Raw genomic sequence first — 18201 nt, 5'->3', positions numbered from 1 at the left:
CTGCTCAGTGTCGCGAAATCCACTCTGGTACCAACCCAGAGAATAGAATTCATAGGAGGAGTATTAGACTCAGGGCTAGCCCAGGCAATTCTGCCAGAAGCATGCTTCCAATCCCTGGTGAACATCATCCACAGCCTGCAAAGCTTCCTGACCTCGACTGTGAAAACATGCCTCTGCCTCCTGGGACACATGGCCTCTTGCACGTTTGTGACCAGGCACACCAGGCTGCGACTATATCCACTCCAAGCCTGGCTATCAACTATACCGCCCAGGTCGGGACAGCTTGAGCACGGTGGTTACCATCCCGCCAGGGGTATTAGCCTCTCTAGGCTGGTGGCTGGACCCCAAATCAGTGTGCGAGGGGTGCCATTTCACGCCTCGCAGCCCTCAGTGACCCTAGTCACGGATGCGTCATCTCTGAGATGGGGCACCCATCTCGGGAACCTCCGTACACAGGGGCTGTGGTCGGCAGGAGAGTTATCCCTGCACATCAACGTACAGGAACTCAGAGCAGTGCGCCTGGTGTGTCAAGCATTCCGAGAGCTCATTCAAGGCCGTTGTGTTGCAGTCCTCACAGACAACACTATGGCCATGTTTTACATCAACAAGCAAGGGGGAGCCTGATCGTCCCCCCTCTGTCAGGAGGCCACTCGTCCGTGGGAATTCTGCATAGCCCACTTGATCCATCTGGTGGTGTCGTTTCTCCCAGAGGTCCAGAACACCTTAGCGGACCACCTCAGCAGATCATTCCAGGCTCACGAGTGATTGGTTCGCCCGGACGTCATCCACTCTGTCTTCCTGAAGTGGGGCTTTCCCCTGATAGACCTATTCGCCTCTCGTGAGAATCCAAAATGCCAGGTGTTCTGCTCTCTCCAAGGGCACTCTCCGGGTTCCCTGGCAGATGCCTTCGTAATTCAGTGGAAGGATCACCTGTGCAACACCTTTCCTCCATTCCCGCTAGTCCACAGAGTCCTAATCAAGCTGCGCAGGGACAGAGCCCTTCTGATTCTGGTCGCCCCGGCGTGGCCCAGACAGCCCTGGTATGCCACTCTCATAGAGCTGTCGGTGGACACCCAGATTCCACTTCCACTGTGGCCAGACCTGACCACTCAGGATCACGGACGACTCTGTCATCCTGACCTGCAGTCTCTCCACCTCAAAGTGTGGTTGCTGCATGGCTAAATCAGTCTGAGCTGTGCTGTTCTCACTCGGTCCAGCAGATCCTTTTGGGTAGCAGGAAGCCCTCTACCAGGTCCACGTACTTAGCCAAGTGGAAGTGTTTTTCCTGCTGGTGCACCTGGAATCATACAGCCCCCCCTTCAGGCATCAGTACCTGTCATCTTGGACTACCTCCTATCCTTAAAGCAGCAGGGCGTGGCAATATCTTCCATCAGGATGCACCTGGCAGCTATTTCGACTTTCCACCCGGGCAAAAATGGGCACCTGGTCTTCTCCTATCCTATGATCAGCAGATTTCTCAAGGAGAAGTGGGAGCGCCTGTTCCCACTCATTCAACAACCGGTCCCTATGTGGGATCTTAACCTGGTCCTATCCAGATTCCTGGATGCCCCGTTCGACCCAATGACCACCTGCTTGCTCCTGTATCTTTCCTGGAAGACAGCCCTCCTTGTAGCTATCACCTCGGTGAGGCATGTGTCTGAGCTCCGGGCACTAACATCGAAACCACCATATACGGTGTTCCACAAAGATAAGGTACAGTTGCGACCCCACCCGGCCTTCCTCCCTAAGATGGTGTCTGCCTTCCATGTCAACCAGGACATAGCCCTCCCTGTCTTCTACCCGAGGCCGCACGCCTCTTGACGGGAGCAACAGCTGCACTCCCTAGATGTTCACAGGGCCCTGGCCTTCTACATTGAGTGAACTAAACCCTTCAGGAAAACGTCACAGCTGTTTGTTGCTGTGGCAGACCGGATGAAGGGCCTTCCGGTCTCCTTCCAGCGCATCTCGTCCTGGATCACATCATGCATCTGTGCATGCTATGACTTGGCTGGTGTCCCATCTATATACCTTACTGCCCACTCCACGCGGGCTCAGGCTTCATCCTCTGCTTTCTTGGTGCATGTGCCCTTTCAGGAGATATGTAGGGCAGCGACTGGTCATCGGTGCATACCTTCGCCCACTATGCAATGGGGTGATGCTGCATTTGGTTCAGTGGTCCTTCATTCCACGACATCTCACTCCGACCCCACCGCTTAGGTAAGGCTTGGGAGTCACCTAATTGGAATCGATGTGAGCAAGCACTTGAAGAAGAAAAGACAGCTACTCACCTTTGTAACTGTTGTTCTTCTAGATGTGTTGCTCATATCCATTCCAAATCCGCCATCCTTCCCCACTGTCAGAGTAGCCGGTAAGAAGGAACTGAGGGGGCCTTGGGTCAGCCAGGGCATATATCCGGCGCCATAAGGGCGCCACTCCAGGGGACGCCTCAGCTGACCCACTGGATGTTGCTAGGGTAAAAATCTTCCCACGATCGTGCATGTGGCGTGCGCACACCTAATTGGAATGGATATGAGCAACACATCTCAAAGAACAACAATTGCAAAGTTACAACCAGTTACAAAAGTGAGTAACCGTCTTTTCCTCACAGTTTTATCCTCAGCACAGAGTTAATAAAATCTAAGCTCCCTAATTGTTGATTCCCCATAAAAAGTGTTCCATGGAAATAAGTGATCCCATGTCCTCTCACAAAATTAGGCAGTGTCTGGTATACTGAGGCTTCGGCTACACTAGAGATCTTACAGTGGCACAGCTGCACCAATGCTCTCTAATTTAGTCACTTTAACCTGATGGGAGAGACCTCTTCTGTCAGCTTAACTAGTCCAGCCCCATGAGCATTAGTAGCTATGTTGGCTGGAGAAGTTTTCCCACTGACATACCGCTGGCCACACCAGCGCTTATGTCAGTGTAACTTATGTCTCGCAAGAGTGGTTTATTCACCCCCCTGAGTGACATAATTTATGCCTGCGTAAGCTGTAGTGTAGACAGTCTAAATCTGTGTTCTTCCTTCCATCTATCTCACTCTCAGGGAAACCAGACTGACATTTCTTACACAGTAGTAGAGTTTTAAAAAGCCCTTAATTGCTACCTGAATATGACTAATTGTTTTATTTTATTGGGATAAATCTATAGGTCAGTCCCTAAGCACAAAGGTGTCTAAATTACGCTATGAATATGTATTTATGATTTTGTGGATGTATAGTCAGTTCTTTACTAATTCCAGTGCAACTTCAACAATATGCTTTTAAATCTTTTTTTCCATCTTGGAGGTATAAAAGACTGTTTATTGAAACAAGAAGACTTTAGCTGCTGAAAGTTGGATATGAAAAAGGGAGAATTGAGAGTTTGGTCCACCTGAGAGGAGGTAGTTGCATGAATTACTGTAAGAGAATCATGGAGTGAACAACCAGGGTTTTGGTAGTGGGGATGGACAGGAAGCAGCATGATTTTAGACCTGTTGAGAGCCTTAATATGAAGAGAGGAAAGGAAGGAGTCGGATAATCACAAGGATGCAATCTTGAGTGAATGAGGATATAAAGGAGTTGCTAATGGTGAAGAGGTTTAGAAGGCAAGATAAATTCATTTTTTGCTATGTTTAGTTCAAGGCAGTTGGGGGATATCCGTGAGAGGAGAGCCAAGGCAAGAAGTCTTGTAAGCCCCGATGGATGATGGGGAGATGTTGTTAGTAGAGAGTTGCATCTGAATTATTAACATAGAAATGACACTGAGAGAGCAGGTGAAGTCACAGAAGGGCAAGTGTGTGAAGACAGAACAGCAGGAAAATGTCTGTCATGTAATATTGGACTGTCAACTGTCACAGGCTACAGAGAGAACTCAAGGACAATAAATGAAATATCCCATCCTCCTGTGGCTTGGGTGATAAAGTCTTGGTGATGTGACCATGCTAGTGCACATAAATCAGGATGCATTCCATTGGCAACCACTTTCAGGTCAAGTGTATGTTAAAGGGATACTGTGAACTTAAAAATCATACTTCCATTTTATTAATATAACTAATACATACAGTTATAATTGGATTTTCTCTGTTTCAGTTTGTTTTAGTCTTTGGACAGCACTTTTTTGTATACTCTGTGTACCCAGTTCAATTATTCAGTCTCTCCAGCTATTTGTTTTTTCACATAAGCAATGGAGGAAAACAAAACAAAACAAAAAAAAACAGGAAAATGTGAATGTAAAATCACAAAAAATTGAGGGAAATTTAGGGACAGGTGTAGTAATTGAAAATAATTATTTTTTTAAAATGTACTGGATTTCTTGTTGATCTGTGCCCCCTTTTTACTTTAGTTCGCACGTATTGTTTTAGAAAATACAGTTTTTCTCATTTCTCATTTTTTATTAAATAGTTCTGCTGCGAGTAACCAATCTTATGCTTGTTTGAACCCTTAATACAGGAAATACAATGTATATTTTTTTTAAAATGGCCAAACCCTTATGAACATATAATATTTTAATCTTAATATATTGTTTCTCTCAAGACATTGCTATTCATTTGTGTCTGTTAACACTTTTATACAAGGACGCAAGAGACTGTTACTGTTGAAATGTAAACATTACCTTTGAACCCTGCCTTACAGAAAGATTATTGTTATGTTTAGAAACGGCTTTGAGGCTGTATTTGTTGAAACTACATTGTTTGAACCAGGATGGATTTGATTTAAATCATGATTTTGTATGCAATTTATTTATTTTATTTTATTTTCATTTTTATCAAGCCTGGTTTGAACTAAGGGAAGTATATTATTTTCTGTAACATTGTTTCTGCAGTTGTTTAACTAAGCAGATTTACAATACAAAATGTAAGAGTTCCATATTTAACTTTGTGTGCCTTACACTGCATTTTGAAGTCGGCAGTGCTGTTGTTAAATAATTTTTGGAGCACTTTGCATATGTGCAGTATGCCTCAGGTGGCACGTGACCACCAGCATTCATCACTGAATTTGGTCCACTGGTTGGATCATTAGCTTTCTCAACCCAGACCAGGTACTGATGAGGAGGATGTCTTGAATGCTGATTCATGCCCACCTTTGGAGCCCTGACACACTAACTCTGAGCACAGAGTGGCACATCTAAAATCTGAGCCTTGTTCCCATAGTGTTAGTGTATGCAATTTTGTTACATGCTTTAGCCTTGATATTTTCATTTAGTGCAGAACGAATGTTAAATTCTCCATATTAATTATGGAAGCAGTGTTAATATATTCTGGTTTAGCAGCCAGCTGCTTGTGAAAATAATTCTTCTTCGAGTGCTTGCTCATGTCAATTCCATTCTAGGTGTGTGCGCGCCCACTTGCACAGTCATCGGAGATTTTTGCCTTAGCGGTATCCGTAGGGTTGTCTGTAGCACCCCCTTGAGTGCCGTGCTCACGTGTCGGTATATTAGGCACTGCCAACACTACGCCCTCTCAGTTCCTATATACCACCCATGACGGTTGGTCGCAGTGCCTTGTCTTGCATCGCAAGAGCATTAGCGGTTCTTTACAGCCCATTGTCTGTCTGTCTTTGTACAGTATATAGTTTGTAGGTACTTAGTTAGCCATTAAGTTAAGTGTTAGGTTAGTTTGTTAGTTAAGAGTCCTTGCTCTCCCGGCTTCAAACCATACTCGTCATGCAGCAGGCCGGTGCCTATTAGCGACCCCCACGACAGCTGGTTGAAGTGCTTAGGGGGAGTCCCATAGAAAGGACAAGTGCAGAATCTGTAACAACTTTTGCCCTAGAACCCAAAAGGAGCGGGATATCCACCTGAGGCCCCTCTTCATGGAGGCTGTGCTTTGTCCTGGGTCAGAGCCCTCCCCCTCAGACTCTGTGCTAAGCAACTCAGCATTGATGCGAAGCGCTCCGCCCAGTACCATTCCCTCCTGCCAATGCTGAAGAAGCGGCAGAAGAAGAAGAGCCCCCTGGAACCAGAAGGGAAAGGGACCTCGGGCAAAGGGCCTATGTCAGGCCATGTGCCCACCCTGGAGCTTCACGGGGGGTACCACGGAGGTTGGACCCCCCAGCCCGGCCAGGGATCTGCCTCCGACTCCCGGGAGCATCAGGGGGCCCCAGCTTTTCCTAGGGTCTGAAGCAGCCCCGGCAGGTAAAGAACAAGTAGCCCGACTGGCACTACAAACATCGCGCCAGGCACCAGACTCAGCTAATGCCCCAACACCTAAGGACAAACCGATCACGCCACGATGCAGGTCACCTTTGCCCAGATGGTCTCCCAGACGTCGGTCCCCACTGGAGTGGGATTGCTCCCTGTCGTGGCACCAGTCTCGATCTCCCCAGTACCACTTGTCACACAGGCACCGATCCTCGCCCTCATCTCGCCAGTTACCAACTAGAGTCAGTCATCAGACTCAGGCCTTGACAGCTCCGCCTTGACAGCTCGCTGGAAGGACAGTGTTCGGAGTTGAACTGGGAGTTTAGCCCCTCTTCAAGGAGGGGTGATTCACAGCCGACCCGCAAAACCGGCATGGCAGCAGGGATAGTGGCCCACTCAATGGCCATACTGGAACCTATGGGGCGTGCCCGTAATGCCAGTCCCATATTCCTACCAGTCTTCTCTGGCCACCTCTGACAAAGTGCCCCCCAGCACCAGAGTTGGAACATGGTATCAAATCCAATTCAGGGGCAGCACATCAGACTCCGGCACCTAAGGAGCCATTCCTGGAGAAGGAAGGGGGACCCGCCCCTCCCCAGGCGGTGCAGTCATCATTGTCATGTCTGGACGAAGCGGTGGCGGGTCCCTCCCAAACGGGCAGTCCCCCCGACGACTTCAAGGAACACCAGGCCCTGCTTAAAATGATGGCTACCAACTTGAACTTAAAAATTGAGGCAGTCGTGGAGGAGTCAGCCAACCTCTTTAATATTATATCCTCCTCCACCCCGGCCCGGGTCGTGCTACCTGTCCACCCAGGGGTTCTTAAGATTGCCAAATCGCTGTGGCAGACCCCGTCTTCGATTCCACCTACTGGTAAAAAGGCGGAAGGGAAGTATTATGTCCCTGCAAAAGGGTTCAAATATCTGTATACACACCCTTCAGCAGCATCACTGGTCATGTCCGCTGTTAATGAAAGGGACAGACAGGGCCAAGTCATTTGCACTCCGAAAAAAAAAAAGATGCCAAAAGACTGGACTTATTTGGCAGAAAGATTCATTGACTGGCAAGCCTGAAATTCCAGGTGTCTAACTACCAGACACTGTTAGGCAGGTACAGTTTTAACCTGTGGGACTCTCTTAACAAATTCTTGCTCTTCCGCAGGACTGAGCCTAGGAGTTTGCTGCTTTAGTGGACGAAGGCACAGCGGTGGCAAGGGGGGCCCTTCAAATGGCCTGGGTCACTACTGACTCAGCGGCCAGGGTTGTTGCCTCCACGGTGGCCATGAGGCGCAGTTCCTGGTTGTAGTCCTCCAGGTTACCCCGTTTGAGGGTGTGGGGCTCTTCTCCAAGCTCATGGACTCGATGATCCATGGCCTTAAAGACTCGTTTCTATACTCCTCAGCAGGCCAGGAAGCCGTTCTGCCTTCCGGCTCTTCCACCTCTACCGTCTAGGTCCTGGGGGACTCCCTGGCTGGTCACCTACAGGAGAAAGGATAGAAACATCGGGTCTAATTGGCGACACCCATCATCTTCCCAATTGTCTGCTCAGCGTGGCCCTTCCAGGAACCAAAGAGGCCAGAAGTAATCATTTTGAGGGTGCACTCGAGGACAACGGCCCAGTCACTTCCCACCTCCCACTCTCCTCGATCATCTCCACCCCTTCCGGTTGGCCTGGTCTTGGCTGACCTCGGACCGTTGGATGTTCAAAGTAATATCCTCAGGTTACACCAGGGGTCGACAACCTGCAGCACATGTGCCAAAGGCGGCACACAAGCCAATTTTTAGTGGCAGTCTGCTGCCAGCCAGAGTCCTGGCCGCTGGCTCCACTTAGCCCTCTGCCTGCCTGGATGAACGGACCCCTTGACCGGCAGCGGGCTGAGCGGGGCTGGTGGCCAGGAGCCAGTGGCCAGAACCCCAGACCGGCTCAGCCTGCTGACGGTCTGGGGTTTCAGCCGCTGGCCCCTTGCCAGCCGGGGTCCTGGCTGCCAGCCTAGCTCAGCTTGCGGCCAGCCTGGGATACCAGCCGCCGACCCTGCTCAGCCCGCAGCCAGTCTGGGGTTCCGGCCACCGGCCCCGTGCCAGCCGGGGTCCTGGCCACCAGTCCTGCTCATCCCGCTGCCGGCCTGGGGTACCAGCTGCCGTCCCCACTCACCTCACTGCACTATTATTTACTTTACATACAATAATAGTTTAGTTATATAATATAGACTTAGAGAGAGAGACCTAAGAACGTTAAAATGAATTACTGGCACTCAAAACCTTAAATTACAGTGAATAAATGAACATTTGCTACCCCACTTTTGAAGGTTGCTGACCCCTGGGTTACACCCTGCAATTCGTAGCCAATCCTCCCTCCCATCTCCCTTCCTTGTCCCTCTTCATGACCCTTCTTATGATCAACTCCTCGTCCAAGAAGTTGAGAACCTCCTGCGCCTTGGGGTGGTAGAGGAGGTCTTTCAAGACATGAAAGGAAAGGGGTTCTACTCCTGTTACTTCCTAATCCCGAAAGCAAAAGGGAGCCTCAGACCCATTTTGGATCTGTATTGTCCCAACAAATCTCTCAAAAAGTTGAAGTTCCGCATGGTATCCATGGCCTCCATTATCTCTTTCCTAGATCCAGAAGACAGGTACCCCGCTCTTGACTTGAAGGACGCATATTTCCATTTTCCCAGGGCACAGGCACGTCCCTTGCACCTGTCAAGGTCCACTTGGCCACTATTTCGGCCTTCCATCTTCCGCTCTAGGGTAGGTCAGTTTTCTCCCGGGACATAACTGCCAGGTTCCTCAAGAGCCATGAGGCCTCTACCCACACGTCAGGGACCCCATTCCTCCGTGGAACCTGAATCTTGTGCTATCGTGACTCACGGGACCCCTCTTTGAGCCTATGGCTTCCTGCTCTCTCTTTCTCCTGTCCTGGAACATTGCATTCTTGGTTGAGATAACATATGCCTGCTGGATCTCTAAGATTAGAACAAGCCATTCCGCAAGTTGACACAATTGTTCATTGCAGTGGCTGACAGGATGTCCGCTCAAAGAATTTCTTCTTGGATCACCGTCTGCATTCACTGCTGTTACAATCTGGCAAAGGTGCCTCCTCCGGTGATCGTAACCACCCACTCAACTAGAGTGCAGGCCTCTTTGGCAGCTTTCCTGTCCCAGGTCCCTATGCAGGATATTCGTAGGGAGGCCACCTGTCCGTCCGTCAACAGATAGACGTCCCACTACGCGATCATCCAGCAGGTCTGGGATGCTGCTGCTTTGGTATAGCAGTACTGCAAGCCTCTAGATTGTGAACTTTGAGCCCACATCCGAGGATAGTGCTTGTGAGGTACCTAGAATGAAATTGACATGAGGAACCACTGGAAGAAGAAAAAACGGTTACTTACTTTTTCGTAACTGTTCTTCGAGATGTGTTCCTCATGCCCATTAGCCACCCTCCTATCCATCTGTTGGAGTTGCCGGCAAGAAGTAACTGAGAGGACAGAGAGTCCACAGTGCCTAATATACCAATGGATGAGTGTGCGGCACTCAAGGGGGTGCTACAGCCAACTCTATGGATACCGCTAAGGCAAAAATCTCTGACGACTGTGCACATTGGCACGCACACACCTAGAATGGAATGGACATGAGCAACATATCTCTAAGAACAACAGTTACAAAAAGGTAGGTAACTGTTTTTTGTACACTTCAGCTTGTCATGTGCTGTAGTAGTGATGATTATCACTTTTTGATATTGAGAATATCAAAATAGTTTACAAGTTGTATATCAGACAGTGGACCCAACTAATTATAAGGTATTTTTGGTGGCAGCTGGAATTTTATTTTGCATCCGAGCTTGCCTCTTCATTCTGCCTGTGCTTATTGAAGCCTAATCAATCTACTTGTATGTACCAAAGGGTACAAAAGAATAGTTGTGAGGCTGTACATACGGTACCAACATTATCCAAATACACATGATGAAAGTGTATGATTTTTTTTTTTCAGGCCAGGGAAGTGATTAGTATTTCTGGGGAAATCAGATTAATTGTAGTTAAAATTTCATTCATTAAACTTCTGCTTGTATAAAGATAACCTGTTGATTTAAACACCTGTTGAGTTTATGTAAAAAATATTTTATCTGTAATTATTTCATTAACACTTAGTGTTCAGATATAACTTTTTTCTTTGTAGCTTTTATTCACTAAGAGGGGAGCTCCTATTGGAGGCAACTCAGTCCAGAGACTATCCAATTCTGTTTTGTCAGCTGGTCATAAAAACTCACTTAAGAGGGACTGTAAATTAGTTCCTTCCCTGGAGTCTGAGCATGGTGTTTCCACAAGACTCTCAGTTTATGCTGGCCTGGGAAGCAACAGATCAAGCTTAGGCCCCTAATTCTGGCAGTGCCTGCTTATAGTGAGGTAGAGTGGCCTCCCTCTGGACTTGAGAGGGAGGGACCAAACCCAGCCCATTCTCCTCGCAGGAAGTGTAAAGGGAGAGCCCTGTAGCTCAGTTGAGGCTGCAATAGAGAAGGAAGTGGACCTCTTCCAGGGAGCTGAATCTTCTGTGGGACCCTGGACCAGCAGCCAAGCAGACCAGTGCCCTACTGAGCGAAGAGACAGAGGACCCCGAAGAGTGGCTGAAGTGGCCGCTGTCTGTCTGCGAGGTGGCAAGACAGAACCTCAACTCAACAGAGCAATGCTAACTAAGTGGGGTAGAAAGTAGCCCAGGGGAACCAGACATTGGGCAGGTTGTGGTGCTGGGTAGTAAGGCAGTGGATTTTGGTTTCCCTGCCAACCCAGTCGTGGGACTGCCTGCCACTAACATGGTCCTGGGCTGGGACCCAGTGTACTAAGGTGGGCTCAGGTCCCCCTGCTGTCTTAGCGGCTCCCCATATCTGGGGATTGGCAACACACTCACTCCAGGCCTGAATGCCTGTTAGTTGCCCCAGCCAGGAGGCTGCGACCCTAGATTGTTGATTGCTGTCTGCCTTAGCCAGGAGACTTTAGGCTAAAGACTGGTTACTGCTCTTTTCCACGCTGGCGCCAAACTCTCGACCGTTAACTGTTGTTTGCTCCAGCCAAGAGGCTGAGAGCTATAGACTGCTCGTTGGTCGTCCCCAGCCAGCGGGCCCTGAGACCGAACATTATTGCCTGATGCAGTGAGGTGGAGTTGCCTCCCTTCCCACTTGAGATCAAGGGAACGCTACACTGCTCCTCTCCCAACTTGGCAGCATTTCACACTGTGATCAGATGAATCAACCTAAGATTTTGGTTTTACTTATGCTAATAGCATTTGCTTGACGCATATGCAGAAAAGTAATTAGATTTCTGTCTGCACCATTGAAAGTGGGAAGTGCTGAATAACACCAATTTAAATGATTGTTAATTTTACTAGGTAAAATCACAGGGCTGTACTAGGTAAAATCACAGGGCTGAGACCATCTTGTTTACAAAACGTTGGGTTTGATATATTAACTTGAACCAAATCACACTAGGTTCAGCAATGATGAACAGTATCTATGTTGATTCTGATTGTTTTAAACTGTCAGTAACAAGTTACTTGCCTGTTGCTCTTTATGAATAAGGCTAAACTTTTGTCTCAGATATTTTTAGTGTAAGTCAGGGACAGGTCATGGGCAATAATGAAAAATTCACTGAAGCCTATGACCTGTCCCACCAGCTGGTGGGAGCTCCAGGGGTCTTGCAGTGGATGACAGTGGGGGGCGGTTCCCTCCTGCTGACCATGGGGGCAGGGAGCGGTGGATCTCCCCTGCCAACAGTGGTGGCCAGGAGCAATGGGCATTCTCCCTGAGGCTGTGGCCCACAGGGGCAGGGAGCAGCAGGGATTCCCTCTGATGCCAGATCCCGCCTGATGCCTGCATGGGTTGGGAGCTGCAGGGTCCCCCATGCCTACCACGGCAGCCAGGAGTGGCGGATTCCCCATGCAACCCATGATGGCCAAGAGCAGCGGGGCTCCCCTCTGCCGCCCATAGTGGTCCAGAGCTGTGGCTCCCTGCCTCCACAGGCAACAGGACCCTGCAGATCTCAGCCTGCGCTGGCTGAAGACACGGAGGTCTTTGGAAGCCACGGATTCCATGACTAAATCGCAGCCTTATTTATGGAGTAACCTTGCCATACCCTTCTTAATGGTAGGCCCTGTGTTAATACTATTGCTAGAATTTGGAAAAGGGCCCTTGGCATCATTCGTTGAACACTGGAGGAAGAGCAAATAAATAAGCAGTCAAGAGACTCCCACATTTAACCTGTTGGCACAGGTGTTTGCCAGCATTTTATTTTATTTAACTTATTTTTTTTGGACAAAATAACTCTTGGGTTGTTTACTGTTTAAAATTAATGTTGCTCCAAGTAATTGAGAGTTCTTTTTTTTATTTTTTGCAGAGGGAAAATGGATTAGGACTCTGTAGGGTATCTCCCCCCACCCATCTTCCTCTAGACATCGTTTCTGTTCCTGGGTTGAGTGTGCAATGCCTTCTGATTTGAAAGTATATTTCTGTATGAAGGAACATAAATCCACACCGTGTAGAGGTCAAGCATAGCAGATTATTACATACAGCGCTGACAGAGTGTCCCCTTGCTTATTAGGGTCAGAGACACTGTCAATCGATTGATTACAATAGAATATATGGGTTTTCCATGGGCAGGAGAAAGTGACGGGGTAGGCAGTTCCACACCCCGGGATAGGCTTTGCAGCAAGACAAGATAGCACATTAGCCAGTGGTTAAAAGGTTACATAATGTCTCTGCCCATGGTCTCAAGTTAATGAGTTAACATTTAATTAATACTCTGATAAATGTATTAGTATAAAGTATGTATATGTTGAATTCTGATCTGGGGTCCATAGGAATGAAGCAACTCTTCTGATTGTCCAACAGCTACATTCCTAGGGTTTAAAGCAGGGGTCGGCAACCTTTCAGAAGCGGTGTGCCGAGTCTTCATTTATTCACTCTAATTAAGGTTTCGCGTGCCAGTAATACATGTTAACATTTTTAGAGAGCCTCTTTCTATAAGTCTATAATATATAACTAAACTATTCTTGTATGTAAAGTAAATAAGGTTTTAAAAATGTTTACGAAGCTCCATTTACAATTAAATTAAAATGCAGAGCCCCTTGGAACAGTAGCCAGGACCCGGGCAGTGTGAGTGCCAATGAAAATCAGTTCACGTGCCGCCTTTTGGCACGCGTGCCATAGGTTGCCTACCCCTGGTTTAAAGCAAAGAAACAGTGAAAGTATATGTGTGTTTTAAGGCAGGCATTGGTCCCTGGGAAAGGGAGATGGGAGGATGCCATATATTATACTGATGTGCCAACCTTTCATAAACTCAAGGTTGGATATGTGGGAAGAACTTCTCCCTACTGAAGAAACTAACACAATAGGAACAGCGATTCTTTGTTCAATATGCAACTCTGAATAAGACACAATTATTCAGGACTCAGCTCCAACACCTGGCAATTTGCTGGCTAGGTTTATTTTAGCAAAGCAAGGTTATCTGTTTACTCCAGTTTTCTCTTAGCTGATTACTGTTTGCTAGGCCTCTGGTCTTTTGACCAAACTCTGGACTTTGGGTCTGGAAAAGAGCTGGCACAATCCATATACCAGGTTGTTATATAAAATGCACATGGATTTTAACCCTTCACTGTAATACAACACTACGTAAAATCATGCTACGTAGGTGACCATGGAGCATGAAGGTTCTGTAACAATAATATCAAGTTGAAACTCTTAACCTTTTGGCAATTACCAATATATGCAAACAAGTATTTTTGACCGTTGTCAGATTCAGTTATTTGTTAAGATTTTAATTTTTAACGACCTTGAATAGGAAAAGGTTATTTAAGTAGGGGGAGGAAGGGGAGGGATTGTGAAAATAAAATCCTTCTTTTGTTTTCTTTTAGGGGGTGTAAGGTGTTCTGGAGGGGGAGATTGCTCGCTGAGGGAGAAGGCAGTATTCTTATGCTAATCCAGGCTCTGGATAAGGAGCAGAGTAGCCATGCAAACAATGGAAGTGGAGCCAGAAAGTCTGCTATGTAGTCTAGCACGCCTTGAAAAGCATGTCAGACAGGGCGCCTGGGGCTGCTTAGGGGGAAGGGCCCAAGGAAAGGGGAGAGCTTTACTCCAAGTTATTTTATAGAACTGGCAGCTGGCCAGAAGAGTAGAAAAACCTTACTGCATAGAAAACAAGAATTAAGATGGGGGCTGAGATGAGAGGGAGAAAGAATGCCTGTAGTCTTATTTTCCAGCATTTATATTAAAAGCATTGATTTGGCTGTGTTGCTGCTGTTGAATATTTTTTTCTTCATTCATGCCAAACTTGAAATTTGTTTTTTTTAAATAGTAACTATATTTATTTTAAAAGAAATTATGTAGATTTTAACACAATTGCCCCTTCTAAGTCACAAGTTAACTTATACTACCCTCATGTGGGTAAAATGTTAATATAAAAAAAATGTTTGCAGCTAAAATGCCAGTTTTGATTTAGCTATGTAACTTTTGAAAAAAATGAGACTACTCATATTTGTTTTCTTAATCAAGCTCAACATTTAAAGAGATGAATTTTGTTTCCCTATATTCATCATGAAGTGACATATATGGACAAATGACAGTCAAACAGAATATCCATTAAAAAGATTCTTTTGTCATTTTTCTGAAATGCTCCTCTTGAAATATTGGATTTATATAATACTGTCTACTTTGAGAGCAAAAATACTTACCTGAATGTTTTGTTGTATGGCTGTGTTTTTTGACTGTTTTATTGCTGTCACAGTAATAGACTGATGTCAGTTCATCTAAATACAGGAAACTCTGACCATGTAATTTTTAATTTTTTGCAGTGACTGTTTTACAAAACCTTTTTCTTTCTGTGATCAAATGCTTTAAGCGTGCTAAAGGACTCACTAGGTGTGCTGTATGAAGCTGAAAGCAATGTTGTGTTCACTTAATTAATTTGAATATATTCTATATTCTTGCTAAAATAAAATATGTTTTTTAAGTTCCCTGTCCTGACTTCAGTGGGACTACCTATGTATATAAAGGTATATAAGTCTGTGCAGCATCAAGGCCTTAGTTCTCTTCCTCAGTGTATGTTGGTATGCCTGTTGCTCAGATCAAAAATGTGTGAAAAATCTAGTAGACTGTATGATATGGTCAAATTATGTTGATGCACATTTACCAGAACAGCGATGACATCTGAATGAAATTTATTTATATTTAATAGTTTCTCATTTTCTTTTTTTATTGTCTATGAATGCAAGCTTAATAAAAGCAGGTGAATGGCATTCTGTTACATTAACTAATATTTGTTCTGGTTTAGTTTGCACAATTTTAATTGCATTTTCAGTTTGGATTTGTATTAAATCTGGGGATATGCCTGTATTTTGTTCACATTCACATCTACTGAGTTATTTGATATTAGGAAACCTGCAAAAACACCTGTTTGTTAAACTATCATCTGTACAACATGCTTAGGTATTGGCTGGTCATAGTATTCCTTACTAGTTTATGCTAGGAGGAATTACTGTCAGTTATGCTAGGAAGGAGCATGGATGTCAGCTCACCTATTATCCCAGCTAGTGAGAGATGCTGCCCTTAATAGCAACCAATAATAGAGTTAAAAGGAGGAAAATCATGGGTCAAGATGAATAAAAGTTGTATAGCAAATGAGGGTTATTACTCAAATTAGAAAATGTAGGCTGTCTGTAGCACAATAGGATATTCATAAATATCTCATGGCACTGGGAAAACATTTTGCTGAATTTCACTACTGTAATATTTTGGCAGAAATTCTAAGGCAGTTATTTAATTGGAATCCCTGAATAACAGTCAGATGGGCCTGCAGGAATGAAGGGAGAGTGGTGTTCCCAACTAACAGAATTGTGCAGGACACAGTATAAAGCAGCTATGCTGTAATTTCTTCATGAGTAGTAACTTTAGGTATGAAACAATCAGCTCTGTCATAATTAAATTCGTTTTTAAGAAATTGTAGTAAGGGGAGGGGGGACATAACCTTTTCATTTGTGAAATGTTTTCTTGGGTGGAACAAAGTCCCATTAATTAATTGTTGTTAAAATATGCAAGATACTGTTGGGTACCTCCCTCTAGTTATTTAAAAATAAGAAATCTTCAGACTTTTCCATTGATTATAAACTCTGCTGCTTCAGATATCAAAATTGTCAGACACGTATTCTTCTGTATGAGCAGAAATGCTACTGCAGTACCTGGAAGTGAATGTGTGTTATTCATGACTCTTAAAAGTGAGCTACAAGTGTTTATAAATGTCCCACAAATAAGACTTCAACGTTCTTTTCATTTCCTGGTATTGGGGCTGACGATATAATATGAAGAGAGACAGGGTGGGTGAGGTAATATATTTTATTAAACCAACTTCTACTGGTGAAAGAGAGAAGCTACACAGAGATCTGAAGAAGCTTTTCTTTTTCACCAATGGAAGTTGATTCAATAAAAGACATTACTTCATCCATCTTGTTTCTCTAATATCCTGAGACCAGCACTGCTACAACACACTGCAAATTCAATGTGTAAACAGATACACACTGAATCTATCATTTTAAATGTTATAGGAGTTTGCATTGACAAATATGTCTGTCAGTCACTTGGCTTTTAAACCTATACTAATATTAAGAGTATTAAACTGAAGTAGCAAAACCAGTTCTAATAAATCCGAATTATTCGGGTTAGGTCATGTTAACAAATGGAGACACATTCTGAGCAGGTATAAATTGGCATAGTTCCCATTGACTTCATTGGACCAAAGTCTATTTACTCCAGGTGAGAATCTGTCCCATAGATTTTAGTTTCTTCAGATTTTTAAATTATAGTGACAATTTATTGTGGTTCATTTACTGAAACCAGAAACCAGTGGTTTTCAGTCATGGGTGCATGTACCCTGGTAGGTACGAAGAGGTCTTCCAGAGGGTACATCAGCTCATCTAGATATTTGTTTTACAACAGGCTACATAAAAAGCACTAGCAAAGTCAGTACAAACTAAAATTTCATACATACAATGACTTGTTTATACTGCTCTGTATACTATACCCTGAAATGTAAGTACAATATTTGTATTCCAATTGATTGATTTATAATTGTTTGGTAAAAATAAGAAAGTAAGCAATTTTTCTGTAATAGTATCCTGTGACACTTCTGTATTTGTATGTTTGATTTTGTAAGCAAATAGTTTTTAGTGAAGTGTAGCTTGGGGGTACACAAGACAAATCAGACTCCTGAAATGGGTACAGTAGTCTAGAAAGGTTGAGAGCCACTGCCATAAAGTGACAATCCACTTAAAAACCTCTCTTGCCTGAATATTTTTATCTTATTGTTATTTTGTACATTTGACAGCACTTAAGTGAAGTTATCTTCACTGTTTCAGTACGGTGTATCTTTTCCTGTTTGTCCACATTTTTCGTAGAGACAGTACTTTAGCTGAGGCCTTACTAGTATTGAGTAGAACAGAACAGTTACCTCCCATTTCTTACATATTACACCGAGAAAGATATTAGCCTTTTTTCACAACTTCATGACACTTGGCTCATGTTCAATTTGTGATGTACTATAACCCCCAGATTCTTTTCTGCAGTACCAGTGCCTAGACAGTCATTCCCCATTTTGTAGCTGTGCGTTTGATTTTTCCTTCTTACATGTAGTACTTTGCAGTGGATTTAATTTCATTTTGTTGACATCAGAACAATTCTCCAATTTGTCAAGGTCCTTTGAATTGCAGTCCCTCCCAGTTTGGTGTTATCCATAAATTTTATAAGCATGGTCTTCAAGTATCCAACTCAATAAAAATATTGAACCGTACTGGATCCAGGACAAACCCCATCCTTTCAGCTGGATAGCTAACCATTGATAACTGCACTCTGAATACAGTTCAACCAGTGTTGCACTCGTCTTGCAGTAATTTAATCTAAAACACGTTTCCCTAGTTAGCTTGCAAGAATGTCTTTTGGGACTGTCTAAAGCCATAATAAAATCAAAGTATATCACATCTGCTGCTTCCCTCCATCCGGTAGGCTAGTAACCCAGTCAAAGATGGAAATTAGGGTGACTTGGCATGATTTGTTCTT

At 44.9% G+C, this 18201-nt stretch overlaps 1 protein-coding gene and 1 long non-coding RNA gene across 3 annotated transcripts in view; one reads left to right on the top strand and one right to left on the bottom strand.

Moving 5' to 3' along the window:
• BMPR1A (bone morphogenetic protein receptor type 1A) overlaps nucleotides 1-18201 on the top strand; it is a 216850-nt gene that overhangs the window by 69091 nt on the left and 129558 nt on the right. Inside the window, exon 1 of one of the 2 annotated variants that reach the window (XM_045024179.1) lies at nucleotides 15936-16047. The exons of the other annotated variant lie outside the window; for it this stretch is intronic. The gene's annotated coding sequence lies outside the window, so the exon portion shown is untranslated. Of the gene's footprint in view, nucleotides 1-15935; nucleotides 16048-18201 lie in introns of those variants that run through there. 2 annotated transcript variants of the gene reach the window in all.
• The window catches only part of LOC123374333, a 69351-nt gene continuing 58320 nt past the window's right edge, over nucleotides 7171-18201 (bottom strand). The window contains exon 3 of the long non-coding RNA XR_006581071.1: nucleotides 7171-7598. This is a non-coding gene — a long non-coding RNA (uncharacterized LOC123374333). The remainder of the gene's footprint in view (nucleotides 7599-18201) is intronic.

Source organism: Mauremys mutica, chromosome 7 (genome assembly GCF_020497125.1).
Source record: "Mauremys mutica isolate MM-2020 ecotype Southern chromosome 7, ASM2049712v1, whole genome shotgun sequence".
In the NCBI taxonomy this organism is placed as follows: Eukaryota; Metazoa; Chordata; order Testudines; family Geoemydidae; genus Mauremys; species Mauremys mutica.
The sequence above is the reverse complement of the archived record's forward strand: the minus strand, read 5'-3'. Positions and strand labels throughout refer to the sequence as shown.